The 12,559-nt window shown below is 43.5% G+C and overlaps 1 protein-coding gene across 2 annotated transcripts in view; it reads right to left on the minus strand.

Moving 5' to 3' along the window:
* Positions 1-12,559, minus strand: part of PRKCE (protein kinase C epsilon) — a 535,687-nt gene that overhangs the window by 432,076 nt on the left and 91,052 nt on the right. Inside the window, exon 2 of one of the 2 annotated variants that reach the window (XM_065929345.1) lies at positions 877-910. The exons of the other annotated variant lie outside the window; for it this stretch is intronic. The gene's annotated coding sequence lies outside the window, so the exon portion shown is untranslated. The remainder of the gene's footprint in view (positions 1-876; positions 911-12,559) is intronic. 2 annotated transcript variants of the gene reach the window in all.

Below are 12,559 nucleotides of genomic sequence, written 5' to 3' on the forward strand. Positions count from 1 at the left end.
AGCCCTTTATAATCCAGTGTGGTAAGTGTTCTGGTGGAGCATGCTGGATAGATGCACAGAGGGGGCTGTCAGGGAGTCGGTGAGGCAGCACAGGAAACTGTGTGGGGCTGAAATGAGGCCGACAGTCAAGCTTTCTCCTCTCTCTTCCAGGCCCTCCTTGTGGGTCACCTAGGGCATCTCCATGCACTGTGGGGCACAGTATAGCTGCTTGGTCCTGAAACTTGAACTAGTAGTCCAAAGCCCCAGAAGCTCCTAACAATCAGGTCCCTGTCCAGAAAGGCCCTCCCCTCCAGGCAGCCTCATGAGCCTATCCTCGGCCCAGCTTGAAGTTGGCAGCCCCTCTTTGCACCACGCTGTGGCCCATATGGTGGTACAGCTGATGCTGCGTGACGCAGAACAGCTCTGCTTTCCAATCCACGTCAGCCCCAGCCATGGGTACACTGTGGCATTTAAATTGTAGCAAGGGACCTTTGATTTCGATGGGGAAGCGAAATTAGAAACTGTAACATGTTTGAAACACCTACGTGAAGAATAAGCACGGAGGCAGGGCTGAGAGGGAGCCAGGCACAGCACATCAATATTTATTCATCATACCTCTGGCAAGAAACCAGGCCACCCAAGGGGACTAGGTGTGTGTGAGCTCCCAGAGCCTGGAGCTCCAAGGAGCACTTCTCCCCGCAAAGCCTGGATGGAGGCTGGATTATTAAGAGAGGGAGAAAGAAAAGCCTGTGGAGAATAAAACACACATCCCAGACACTCTAGAACACCCACAGTCAAGAGGCCTTGGGGCCAAGACTCCCTTGCTGACCCTGGGCAACTAAGCTGCTTTATAAACATCTTCTAACAGATACATACTCCCACATGAAAGCAACTCACGGATCTGGAAGTCACATGCCTGGCCTCCTTGCCTCTGCAGATCAAAGAAAAGAGAGGAAAGTAAAAGAGCATCTGTTTCTAAGACAGAGACGTCTCTAAGTCCCTGCAAGAGGAGGCACTCTTCTCACAAACTAACTCAAAATTCTCTTTCCCGACTTTAGATGTATTTCATCAGCTTTTGGTAACCAACAGCAGCTATCTACCCCCAACCCCCTGAAGATCCCCTGACACCCCCCCCACCAAATTACAAATTCCAAGGGAAAGGTACCTACTAGTCAATGGCAATGTGGACACAGACCTTTTTTGCATCCTGATGCAACAGGAAAGACTTTCTGGAACAATTGGAGAAAATATGAATATGGTTTCAGCATTAGATGATATTGAGGCATTACTATTGAGTTTGTGAGTTGTGATAATGGTCTTGCGATTATGCAAGAAGTGTCTTTATTTTTTAGAGATGCAGTTGGAAATATCTGGGAGGGAAATGTTATGATGTCTGGGTTTGGTTTTAGAATACTTCCACCAAAAACAAGATGAAGCAAAAATGCTAAAAATCTAGATGATGGGTAAATGGAAGTTTGTTGTTCTACTTTCCAAACTTTTAAAGGTGCAAATGTTTTAATAAGAAAATTTTTTAAAAAGAAAACAGGCAGGGAAGAATTCCACAGGCACAGCAGCCAGTGTGAGGCAGACCACCAGACCTCAAGGGAAGAGATGGAAAATGTCAAACGCAAACCAATAACTCAAATAGCCTGGACCAGCCACCAAAGGGTCTTGGACATCCCAAATTAGAGCCAACCACAATAATGAATACTCATAATTATGACTATCAACATCAAGAAGAGATTCAATTACTTTTTAGTATACTAGAATACAAGTGAAGAATGTTTACCTAAAAATATAGACAGAAATATTTCTGTTTCAGTTAAGTGTTTACATGTAAAGTTTCAATCTTCCGGCACAGTTAGTTGTCAAAGTGTGGTCCTAGGACCAGCAGCTTCAGCATCACCTGGAAACTTGTTAGAAATGCACATTATCAGGCTCCACCCTAGACCTCCTGAATCAGAAATTCTGGGGTGGGGCTCAGAAACCAGCACTGTAACAAGCCTTCAGGTGATTAGGATTTAACCTGTGCTGATTTAACTTGTGGTACAAGGTCGACCCAGCATTACTCTGAACCTGTTATACAGACACCAGAGACGTGCACATGCACACTTGTGCTCAAATCCTGCTCTGCAGCCACCACCAGGGCCAGGAAGCTGGTAGTGGGGGAGAAGCAAAACAACACAGCCCCAGTTAAATGCCTAAACCCTGGGAAGCCCTATAAACCCTGAGGAGCCTCCCTCAAGTCGGTGCTCCAGGAAGCCCCATAAACAGCAGGCGTCCCATCTGCAGTTCAAAGGATGCACACTCTATTAAAACGGATCGTAAATGGCTTACATAACCCACTAAATCCCAACCTCTGGGCAAACCCCACTGACAGCTCTGGGGCTGGCTGGCAGCTTCTGCAGACACACAGAAGTAGGGGGAGGTACCCGGGTCAGGGTGACCCGACTGCCTGCCTGCACGGACAGGGATGGAAGATAACAGCCCTGCAGGTGTGCAGATGAGGAGGCGGGGAAGGACACACATGAAAAGCAAGTCCCAGCTTCAGTATTTAATTCATAAAATCACAGAATGTTCCAGCTGAATAACAGAGATTGTTGAGGTCAGTGCCAGGATTTATAGGTGAGGAAACTGAGGCTCAACGAGTCCTTACAACTAGTGAGTGCATGGAAGAAGGAAAATCCTGAGTCCCAGTGCTGATTTGTGTCATTAAACATGAAGAAGGGGAGACGGAGGAACATCTCAAAGGGTATGGGGAGGTGGCCGGGCAGTTTTGCACAGAGTTTAGTATAGACCCTAAAGCCAAAGTGATTGAGTTTCAAACTCAGCTCCTCTACTTACAAGCCTGTGACTTTAGATAAATTGACTTCTTTGTGCCTCAGTTTCCTAGTCTGTAAAATAGGGATAATAATAACACCTGCCTCACAAGGGAAACAAATGTGTTAAATCAGACGGAGACCTAGCAAACGACTCAGTACATAAGAGTACTCGTTAATTATGTCAGTTATTACACATGATATTAACTTCTTTTAATGGTAGCAGTGGTAGCATTAGGGGTGGGATTACAGGAACGATTTCTTCCTTTTTTGTGTTTTCAAAAACTTCCAAGGCATATACATGTTGCTTTGGTAATTTTTTTCAAGTTAATTAAACTCATTTTTTCTGCACAACCTGGTACTAAATGCTGTGGAGGATTGGAGAATAGAACCCAAAGTCTCTCTTTCAGAGACCTGATTTCTCACATGTGATTAGAGAAACAAGAGAAAATGCTGAGGAACAAAATCAGTATATGATGTTAAGTGAAGATTATATATAATAGATACATTTATATCTACATAAATCTAATTACTTACAATTTATATATAAAAGATTATATATATGTATCTATATTGTATATAAATATGCCAGAAAATTTTGAAAACTCAGCAGTGGCCACAGGACTGGAAAAGGTCAGTTTTCATTCCAATCCCAAAGAAGGGCAATGCCAAAGAACATTCAAACTACCACACAATTGCACTCATTTCACATGCTAGCAAAGTAATGCTCAAAATTCTCCAAACTAGATTTAAACAGTATGTGAACTAAGAACCTCCAGATATTCAAGTTGGATTTAGAAAAAGCAGAGGAATCAGAGACTAAGTTGCCAACATCTGTTGCATCATAGAAAAAGCAAGAAAATTCCAGAAAAACATCTATTTCTGCTTCATTGAATACACCAAAGACTTTGACTGTGTAGGTCACAACAAACTGTGGAAAATTCTGAAAGAGATGGGAATACCAGACCACCTGACCTGCCTCCTGAGAAATCTGTATGCAGGTCAAGAAGCAAAAGTTAGAACTGGACATGGAACAATGGACTGGTTCCAAATTGAGAAAGGAGTACGTCAAGGCAGTATATTGTCACCTTGCTTATTTAACTTATATGCAGAGTACATCATGTGAAATGCTGGGCTGGATGAAGCACAAGCTGGAATCAAGATTGCTGGGAGAAATATCAATAACCTCAGATATGCAGATGACACCACCCTTATGGCAGAAAGCAAAGAGGAACTAAAGGGCCTCTTAATGAAGGTGAAAAAAGAGAGTGAAAAAGTTGGCTTAAAACTCAGCATTCAAAAAACAAAGATCATGGCATCTGGTTCCATTACTTCATGGCAAATAGATGTAGAAACAATGGAAACAGTGACAGACTATTTTCCTGGCCTCCAAAATCACTGCAGATGGTGACTGCAGCTATGAAATTAAAAGATGCTTGCTCCTTGGAAGCAAAGCTATGACCAATGTAGACAGCATATTAAAAAGCAGAGACATTATTTTGCCAACAAAGATCCATACGTATAGTCAATGCTATGGTTTTTCCAGTAGTCAGGGATGAATGTGAGAGTTGGACCATAAAGAAGGCTGAGAACTGAAAAATAGATGCTTTTGAACTGTGGTGTTGGAGAAGACTCCTGAAAGTCCCGTGGACTGCAAGAAGATCAAACAAGTCAATCCTAAAGAAAATCAACCCTGAATATTCATTGGAATATTGAAGCTGAAACTCCAAAATTTTTGCTACTAACTCACTGGAAAAGACCCTGATGCTGGGAAAGACTGAAGGCAGGGAGGAGGAGAAGGGGATGGCAGAAGATGAGATGGTTGGATGGCATCACTGACTCAAGGAACATAAGTTTGAGCAAGCTCTGAGAGATGGTGAAGGACAGGGAAGCCTGGCATGCTGCTATCCATGGGTCGCAAAGAGTCAGACACACCTGAGTGACTGAACTACAAAATATTGTGTATGTATATGTATATATATTGTGTATATAATTTATAAATATATTGTATACATATATATATATATATATATGTTGTGGGTATGTATGTATATACATACATACATAGTTGTCCCTTGGTGTCTGCAGGAAACTGTTTCCAGGAACCCAGCAATTACCAAAACCCCATATGCTCAAGTCCATTGTATAAAAAGGTCTAATATAGTCTTCCCTCCATATTCACTGATTTCGCAACCACATATTCAACCAGTGGCAGAATGCAAACACAGCAGAGGATCCTGGTTGGTTGAATATGTAGATGTGGAATCCGTAGACACAAAGAGCCACCTGTATACGTGTATATGTGTAGATACACACACACACACACACACACAGGCATGAAAAGAGCGAATCAAGGACAGTGATAAAACCCAGATGTCTCCATGAAGTATTCCACGCAGGGAAGAGAGTAAACAAAAGCACAGACGGAGGGTGCGAGGAAGCCCAGGACAGGGCAGGCTTACTTCCTGGAGGAAGCTCCAGGAGCAACACCTGAGAGCACTTTGGGATCCGAATGATGAAGGGGCTTGCTAAAGATCACACATTGACTCTGTGGCACAGTCGGCCCCTCTTCAACAAGGTGACATTAATCAGTGTCAGACTAATGAGCCATTCACCTACCAAAAACCTGGACAATTAAAGGGGCACAGTATGAGTATATTCTGAAGTGTGGAAGTCAGGAGGGAAAGGCCTAGATCTGGAAAAGGGGGCCTGGCCGGGGCAGCCCTGTAAGGCGGTCACTGGAAGCCCAGAGGCAACATGGGAACACTGGGTACCAAAGGCACCAGGGTAATGCTGGGTCCGCCTCATATCACAGGTTTAAAAGGCATCAGAATCACCTGAAGGCTTGTTAAAGCACTGGTTGCTGGGCTCCACCCCGCAGTTTCTGATGCAGGAGGTCCAGGGTGGAGTCTGAATGGTCAAAGCAAACAAACTCAGCTTGTTTCCCCAACTGGCTCTGACTTCATTGTCAACTAAAGAAAACAGGGGTTGGGAAGAACCACAGAGACCTCTCATTTCAATATAGTTAAATACACAATTGTGGAAACTCTATATGCAGACCTCCATCTAGGCACCAGTGGGGATATAAACATAAGATATGGCTCTGTTCTCAAGGAATGTGCTGTCTCGCTTAGAAAGCAGGTGTATACAAACATTCCTCATAGAATAATGATATGATGCAAAGACAATTAACTAATTAACACAAACTGAACAACTACCAGATGTCTCCCACACATGTGTGCTCTTTATCTCAGTTACCATTACTACATACCTGTGTCATCTTGGTCATGTTTGTGTCAGATGATCTCAGAACAACCCTGCAGTGTACACACAATTACGATGCATGAAAGAGCTGAGAGCAGGACAGGAGCGTGGCCGGATGATGATGATGATGGAAGGTCACTCTCAGAAGAGGGAAGAGTAGAAGCAAAGGCACAGACGCTGGAGAGCCCAGGGAGCCCACGTGAACTGAGGATGGTCCAGCGTGGGGACAGGGGAAGGGTTAATGGGGAAAAGGATGGGAAGAGAAACCAGAAAGGAAAGAAGCAAGAGGCAAAGCTAAGGAATCTGAACTCTCCAGGTAGTAGGGAGTCTCGGAAGTTTCCTGAGATGAAGACTGAATGACCAGTGAGGCTCTGGTGACAACATTCAGGCTGGGTCTTTGGTCAGACAGGCCATTGAGGGGTCTCCATTATTATTTCAGCAAATGATGTCAGGCCTGGTCTAACTCATGCCACCAACCAAGCATGTGATACTGACACACGTGAAGCCATTTCCATATGCAAGCGTCCTATGTACTTCCATGTATTGCCTCATTTATTCCTCAGAATCGCCCCATGATGTAGATATCAATACATCTCCATCTTACAGGGAGAGAAAACTGAGGCAAAGAAGTGTTGAATAACTTGTCTAAGGTCGAGAACAAGGAGCTCTACATCATTTCACTTAATCCGACAACCTGACCAGCTCAAAAAAGTCAAAAAACTTGCCCAGCTCAATCACTCCGATCACCAAGCTGTACCCACCTTCTGATACAGTCCCCCACTAGGGCAGTGGGGCTGCAAATAGTGGGTGGAAAGGAGGAACCCTGAGTGGTAAGAGTGACAGGACACACACAAGGCCACATATTGTATGTTTCCATTTATATGAACTATCCAGAATCAGAAAATCTACAGAGACAGAGAATAGATGATTATTTGCCAGGAGTTGGAAGTGGTAGGAATGAGGAGTGACTGCTAAATGCTACAGGGCTTCCTTTTTGGGGTGATGAAAATATTCTGGAACTACACAGTGGTGATGGTTGCACAACCCTGTGACTTTACCAAAGATCACTAATGGGATGTTGTATATTACGTGTATTTTACCACAAAAAGGGTTCTTTAAAAAAGAACCCTAACCGGAAAGAAAAACCCTTGGGGTGTAGGGACAAGGAAATTGTGGAAGCTGACACATTATTCACTACTTAGCCAAGAAAACATCAGCCATGCTGAAAGAACTCAGACTGCAGACAAAGTTTCCTTTTAATACAGTTTAAATATTCTGCTTCCCCCCCCCCAAAAGTCCTCATTTTTTAACATGATTTTTGACACCTACAAATATCTCTGGAAGAATGTTAAGTGTGGGCAAAGGTAATAGGCATTTCTAATGACTTCCTTTTTTTCAACTGGTGTCCTAACTTTCAGGAGCACATGTGATGGACAGGTGGTTTAGTGCAGCCTTTGAAAGCAAAGACTTTAGAAACGAAGCAGAATCACGTTCAAGTCTGGGTTCCATCATCTACCAGTTGAGAGAGTCTGGAGAGTTCTTTGCCTCACTAATAATAGTACCTGTATTTCATAGGATTTTTATAAAAAAAAAAAAAGTGAGATTGCATTCATAAAGTAGTTAAGTGCTCATTATGTGGGTTATAATTTTATAAGTGCTAAAATATGCAATTCACATCTTATGAAAGCCATTCCATATCTGGAACTGTGGAATCCCTCTTAGAGACTGGTGAAACCCTCTTAGAACAACGACTTGCCTTAATTTTTGTCAGTTGTTCAGCTGCGTGGTTGGTCTGTGTCCTGCAGCATGCTGCTGCTGCTAAGTCACTTCAGTCGTGTCCGACTCTGTGCAACCCCATAGACGGCAGACCACCAGGCTCCCCCGTCCCTGGGATTCTCCAGGCAAGAACACTGGAATGGGTTGCCATTTCCTTCTCCAATGCATGAAAGTGAAAAATGAAAGTGAAGTCGCTCAGTCATGTCCAACTCTTAGCGACCCCATGGACTGCAGCCTACCAGGCTCCTCCGTCCATGGGATTTTCCAGGCAAGAGTACTGGAGTGGGGTGCCACTGCCTTCTCCGGTCCTGCAGCATAACTGCACCCAATAAGCTTTGAGTCCCATGCCAATGACATTGTGGTGGACACTCAATCCCAACTCAGCTGAGACCCAGGGAGCTAAAAATTGCATAATCCAAAGAATGCATCTCTCAGTTTTGGACTGTGCTGTGTAATCTGTGTGTAGCATATTTCCTTCCTGAACATATTTTGTTCAGTCTGACATTGACAGGTTGGCTTTTCTAACCACATTCCCACAGTGGGTCAGGGAAGATGATTCCAGAACACATTAAAATTGTGTTCCCTCTGTGTTTTTGGCATCCAGACAGGGTGCACTGCACCATGTACTCAGCTTCCAAAGGCACAATATCTCTCCTTGTTCCAGAGTTACATTGCTATCCAGTCTAGTCCCTGCAGTGAGACTGTCTTCCCATCCATCCCCCTGTCCCAGCACAAAGCCTCCCCTGCTCGGCACTAACTTCCTGTCAAATCGAGTTGATTAATGCATGTGAGCAACTCTGAGAAGTCCTAGGTTAGAAGCAGGACAGGGGAGATAACAGACTGGAAAAGCCAGAGGATCTGCCCTCCCAGTGAAGGTTGGGTAAAGGAACACCAGGGATTTGAGTCACGCCGAGACCCAAACATAAGGAGGGATAACATTTTGCAGAGTCAGGGGTGCTGGCAGTGGCTTGCTTGCCAGGCACAGGGGTTTCTTTAATGAAACACAGAGAACACGAGTGATGAGCAACACATGTGTGAAGCTCGCTCACACGCTCTCACACATACTACCTGAAGGCACAAGAGGTGTGGGGAGGCAGGCAGGCATGGTTTCACAATCTGATTATGCCACTCACTAGGTTACAGCACCTTGAGTAAATTATTTGACCTCTCTGAACCTCAGTCTCTTCATCTATACCATGAAAGTGATCTTACATTCCTTACAGGATGGCTGTGAGTTCTGCCTGAGATCAAGAATGGGCAATGTCTGGCATAGGTCAGAAGAGTTCTTTCAAATTACCTGCCAGCTGTCATTTTAGGACCTAGAAATGCAGACACCTAGAATACTGGGTTGGAGAAGGAAATGGCAACCCCCTCCAGTATTCTTGCCTAGAGAATCCCATGGACAGAGGAGCCTGGTGGGCTACAGTCCACAGGGTCACAAAGAGTCGGACACGACTGAGCGACTTCACGACAAGAATACTGGGTGAATGATTAGCAATGAGTTCCTGGTCAAAATTACCTAGTTGTTGCAAATCACATATTTGATAAGGGGTTAATATCCAGAATATGTAAAGAACTCTTCTTTTGACTCAACAGCCAAAACCAAAGAAATCACCTGATTAAAAAATGGGCAAAATGTGTAAACAGACAGTCCCCGAAAGAAGATAAACAAGTGGTTGATAAGCACATGAAAAGATACTCAATATCACTAGTCATTCTGTGTTGTGTGTGTGTGTGTGTGTGTGCTCAGTTGTGTCTGATTCTTTGTCACCCCACGGACTCTGTAGCCTGCCAGACTCCTTTGTCCAGGGAACTTTTCAGACAAGACTACTGGAGCGAGTTGCCATTTCCTACTTCAGGGGATCTTCCCAACCAGGGATTGAACCTGTGTCTCTTGAGCCTCCTGCATTGGCAGGCGGATTCTTTACCACTGTGTCATCTGGGTTCTGACCCACTAGTCATTAGGGAAATGTAAACAGTGGCTACTATCAAAATAACAAAGTATCAGCAAGGATGTAGAGAAATTGGAAACCTTGAGCACTGTTATAAATGTAACATAAAACGATCTGGACACTATGGAAAACAGTATGGCGGCTCCTCAGAAACTGAAACATAGAATTACCATATGATCCAGCAATTTGCCTTCTGGGTAAATACACACAAGAACTGAAAGCAGGGTTTTGAAGAGATATTTGTACACCCATGTTCATTCACAGCAGCATTATTCACAAGAGCCAAAAGGTGGAAGCAACCCAAGTATCCTTTGATAAATGAATGGATAAACTCAATGTGGTGTATACATACAATGAAATATTACTCAGCCTTAAAAAAGTAGGAAATTCTGACACAAGCAACAGCATGGATGAACCTTGAGGATTTTATGTTCAGTGAAATAACCAGTCACAAAAAGACAAATAATGTATGATTCCACTTATATGAGATATTTAGGGTAGTAAAAATTCATAAAGATAAAAAGTATCATGGTGGTTGTCAGGGGCTGGGATAGAAGAGAATGGGGAGTTATTGTTTAACAGGTACAGAGTTTCAGTTTTACAAGATGAAAAGAACTGCAAAGATGGAAGGTGGTGATGGTTGCCCAACAATGTGAATGTATTTAATACCACTGAACTGTACACTTAAAAATAGTTAAGATGGTCAGTTTCACATTATGTGTATTTTACCACTACTTTTTTTAGCTTGCCAAAAATAAAAAAATAAAAGTACACAGTTGTTTCATGCTGTGTACTATAAGGATGAAAGCAAATGAGAAATAAATTGTCCTGGCCTCAACGGGTTACAATCTTAAGGAAAGAAGATAAACGCATACAGTGTGAGTCAGGGTACCATCCAATGTGGGTCAGTATTGGAGAAATCAGAGAAGCCAGTAATCAGTGCAGCTGCAGAGTCAGGCAGGGTGGGGCTCAGATGATGGGAACTGAAGCCTTAAATGGTAGGGAGAGTCTGGAAAGGCTTGGAGATAGAGGAGGGCATCCAGACCTGGAATTGGGAGAGGAGACTTCAGAGCAGCAACGTGATGACATGTTCCCCCAGACAATGAAGAAATCTGTCTCCTTAGACAGAAGGAGTTGTATTGAGAAATCACTTGGGCAGACAGGTTTCAAAAGAGATGTATAAAGCAGTCTTGAATAAAAACCAGGCTAAATGTCCATGTGATGCTGCAGGGGGGGGAAAGGGAGGGCATCAAATGCTCTGGGAAAGGTGTGTGATACAATGTCTAGCATTTATCCAGGACCACTTTCTCATTATGTTCCAGTAGGTCCATAACAGATGGTAATATCATCCACATTTTAGGGGGATATGTCCATGACAGATGGTAACACCATCCACATTTTAGGGGATAGAAGCTGCAGTAGGGAGGTGAGCAGCTCCTTTATGATACATATGTCATTAGCTGCAGAGTTTGGAATGACTCCATCCATTCCAGACAGCAAGCACAAAGGTGTAAACTCTTCATTTTCTTGTTCTTTGGTCTATAAATATCTATCAGTATTTAGTGAGCACCAACTGTATGCCAGGCACTCACTCTTCTTGACATGGAGGATAGGAAAGACTACAGAAGGAGCTGACTTGGGGAGAAAATCCAGGAGCTCAAGTTTGGACATCTGAAATGTGAGAAGCCTAGTGGATACCTAGGCAGTGGATACACAAGTCTTAGAAATGAGTCTAAGTCTTAGAGGGAAAATTTTTAAGAACTGTCTGTATATAGGAGATATTTGAAGCCATAGAACTGGATATAGCTGACAACTTTCTCTACAAACAAAAGTTTGAGAGAAAGAAAGAGTTGTGGGGCTGGAAAGAGAAATCCTCAGTAATGAGAGGCAGGCATACTTGGGATTGCTGCCTAATCTCCTTCAGTTCCACTGCCTGATTTCTCTTAACTATCACACATGAGCACACAATCATTGATATTAATTTACAAAAGAGATAAAGCATAATGCACCTTAGTACAGTAAAAATCCATAGATTTGTGGCTTGAGGTATAATGACCTCTTAGGCTATCCACTCAAATAAGCCCAGTGACTCAGGGCTAGAGAGAATTGAGACAAGGTGGATGAAGAAATTAGATGCCAACCAAAACAAGCCAAACTACAGAAACTTAAACTCTGATTCTCAGAAAGAATGCTAATACTGTTCTGGTTTCTCCATCTCATTTATGTCCAGATATTGGGGATATTCTAAGGGGCTGGTCCACATCCATGGACTCCCTGGGAGACTAATCAGGCGGTATCTCCACCCCCTAGGTATCCTATTAACCACCAGAAATAAAACTGACTGGAATTAGAAATGAGATTAGAATTTTCTTAATGCCATACCCACTTCTCTTCAGAGAAAGTTATCTATACAGACCCTAAACAGAGAAAAACAAAATCTTCACATCTCTCAGTGTAAATGAGAAAGCTTCCTCAAATTACAGCAAGATCCAGAGGTCAGATACCTGCAGGGCAGGGTGAAGAATGTGGACAGGGCATGAGAAATAAAAATTGTTTAGAACAGGGATGAGAAAGGTAAACACAGCAGAGCAGATGGGGAAAGGAAGCCTCGAAGACTGTGGTTCTAAGCACAAGTTCTGAGGCCTGGGCAGGGAGGGGGCAGCAGACCTCAGAGCCCAGTGAGACACAGGGAGGGTACCAGGGCTCCCCTGTCCCCGCCCGACCACTCCTGCCACCATCTACCTCCATCACTGCAGGAACGGACAGAAT

Source organism: Muntiacus reevesi, chromosome 3 (genome assembly GCF_963930625.1).
Source record: "Muntiacus reevesi chromosome 3, mMunRee1.1, whole genome shotgun sequence".
NCBI lineage: Eukaryota > Metazoa > Chordata > Mammalia > Artiodactyla > Cervidae > Muntiacus > Muntiacus reevesi.